The 2952-nt window shown below is 36.9% G+C and overlaps 1 non-coding gene across 1 annotated transcript; it reads left to right on the top strand.

The window, feature by feature from the left end:
* The first annotated feature begins 1674 nt into the window (after positions 1-1674).
* Positions 1675-1757, top strand: Trnal-uaa (transfer RNA leucine (anticodon UAA)). The gene has a single exon. It is a non-coding gene; the product is annotated as a tRNA-Leu (tRNA).
* Positions 1758-2952: the final 1195 nt, after the last annotated feature.

Here is a 2952-nt window from a genome sequence, read left to right as displayed (position 1 = left end):
GTGTGTGTGTGTGTGTGTGTGTGTGTGCGTACGTGTGTGCGTGCGTGCGTGCGTGCGTGTGTATGTGTGTGTGTGTGTGTGAACTTTTATATTAAACTGAAAGATTACTCAATAGTGTTTACCGGAGTACATGTTTATTAAACTTAAGTTTTAGATTGGGGGACTCTATACATACATACATACATACATACATACCCTGTTGTTGATGTTGAAATTCCAATGAGCCTTGGATCTAAGTTAGAAACCGGCTCTTTCTCTATTGGCTAGAAATCTTGAAATAAAACTGAATGACACATACGTATGTGTGTGTGTGTGTGTGCGTGCGTGTGTGTGCGTGTGCGCGCGCGCGTGGGAGCTAGGGTGCGTGCGTGTAGAATCTGAGGATGCAAATTGCGAGAAATCCAAAATATTGCTTCTTTTTTTTAATAATTAATTTTTTATCCCCCCAGTTTTCCGTTATAATTTAAGACAGCACGGCCTGGTACCGTGAAGTTCTGTATTAAACAAATGGAGAACAGGGACTTTTTTTTGAAAAAAGGAAAAAGAGAAGAGATTGTTTCTTCTTTTATTTGTTTCAGTCATTTGACTACGGCCATGCTGGAGCACCACCTTTACTTGAACAAATCGACCCAGAACTTATTCTTTGTAAGCCTAGTATTCTATCGGTTTCTTTTACCGAACCGCTACGTTTTGTAAAAACACCAACATCGCTTCTCAAGCGATAGTGGGGGGACAAACACAGACACACGAACATATATATATATTATATATATATATATATAAATTTATATACGACAGGCTTCTTTCAGTTTCCGTCTACCAAATCCACTCACAAGGCTTGGGGCGGCCTGACGCTATAGTAGAAGACACTTGCCCAAGGTGTCACGCAGTGGGACTGAACCCGAACCATGTAGTTGGTAAGTAAGCTACTTACCTACTTACCACACAGCCACTCTTGCGCCTATGTAAGCCAATTTAATATGTCGTTTCTAACTTAGATCCAAGGCTCATTGGAATTTCAACATCAACAACAGGGTATGTATGTATGTATGTATGTATAGAGTCCCCCACTAAAATCTTGCCTTTTATTGTTTTTTAGCAGAGCCTGCTCTGCTGCATTAGAATCTGGTCTAGTTTGATGAAAACTCCGACAAAGATCATGGTCTTCATCTATTGATATAAGGTATGTTATAATATTGGATATATTACTCAGTAACATACATTGACAGAATAAATTAGATTGAACATACTGTCAGTACACCAACAATCGATTGCAGCTGCGTAGTTCCAAGTAGTAGTAACAACAGCAGCAGCCGCAACAGTTGTAGCTAGAAGAGTAATAACAAAAAGCAAGAGACTTAGTGACGACTATAAAATAGTTGTACGACTACTAGCCTCCCTTTCTCAGTATTGCCGTCTGTCTCCCTACCCTCTCCTTCTCCCTGTATGTTTCCCACTCACTATACTATATCACTATAAGCATTGACGGTAAATTACAAACTGATGAGCCTCACTATGAAATAGGATAGAATTAGCAGTTGTAATGGTTACATTAATCGTAGAAGTTATAATAGTTAACAAAAAACTAAATGAAAATATATTCAAAACTATTCAACACTTCAATACTATGACTTTAGGCTATATATATTTATATTTATTGGCATTTTACTGGTTAGCACGATGGCCGAGTGGTTAAGGCGTTGGACTTAAGTTCCAATGGACGAGTGTCCGCGTGGGTTCGAACCCCACTCGTGCTAAAGGCATTTTTTGGATACATTTTTTGTTAAATTTATTTTCATTTTAAATCTATATTGCTGTTTTTACTGCAAGACAAATTTTTACTTATTTATGTATTTTTTAATAGTAAGAAATCTACGAGAAAGCCTCTGTAAGATAGTTCGATCTGTTAGAAGTAGCAGTCGAGATTCTCAAATCATATTTTATCATCTTGCAAAAGGTTAAAAAAAAAAATTATTATTTACTTAAATATAGCGTGAACGTTATGCATAGACATATGATCAGGGCCGACTTGGGTCTAAACTATATCTACAACTGTGTGGTTTGTACAATTACGAAAATGGCCCAAGTGCTGCAAGTGAGTGTGTGCTGGATTCAGTATATGTAAATATCAACGTTTGTTAAATCAACGTTGGTGTAGTTTCTGCACTTGAGTGACTTAGATATTCGTTATACTGTACATTAATTAACACCAGCTTTCTGAGATTAATTTTACACAGTCCATCTCTGCACACATTCATTAATCGTATATAATCAACACCAATAATGTTACATAATGTCTCCCTATATATCTCTGTTCCAAATTCTCGAATGAAAGGGAGGTGATATTGGTATAGTTAATTGTCAATCAGTCTATATATGTTCTATTGAATGTAGTGAAAATGTTAACATGTACCTTAGAGTATTTTATTACAGTACAGCCTGTTAAAATCCAACCTTGTTTTTTCCTCGCCTTTTATCCTTTCGGAGTTGATAGAGTAAACACAAGCAATGTTTATTAGTCGGTTTAACCAAATAAAATATATCTCTGCCTGTTACACATTTATGGTAGACAAATTGAAGACTTCGAGTTTCAAATTCTGCTGAGCTTGCTTTTGCAGCTCTGCGGAGATCGTAGTGGAGGGGCGATTAATAATTATCAATCAAATATTCAGAATAAATCAATCCGCTATGCAGTCCACTTCGAAGTTTTGGGCCTTTGCTAATGGCCAAAAGTAAATGTTGCTTCGTAGAGCTGAGTAAAGTACACTGAAAAAGAATTATGTACTGTATTCCATAGTTTGGGTGCTATGGTTTATCATGGAGTCGATTTACGCCACTATGAATTTCAGATTATCTTACATCCAGTCGAAAGAAATAACCATTTTCAGCTCCACCATCAACTTTTACCACTCAATTTAATACTTAAGACGGCGAGCTGACAGATTTGTTAGC

Source organism: Octopus bimaculoides, chromosome 19 (assembly GCF_001194135.2).
Source record: "Octopus bimaculoides isolate UCB-OBI-ISO-001 chromosome 19, ASM119413v2, whole genome shotgun sequence".
NCBI classification, from domain to species: Eukaryota; Metazoa; Mollusca; class Cephalopoda; order Octopoda; family Octopodidae; genus Octopus; species Octopus bimaculoides.
The sequence above is the reverse complement of the archived record's forward strand: the minus strand, read 5'-3'. Positions and strand labels throughout refer to the sequence as shown.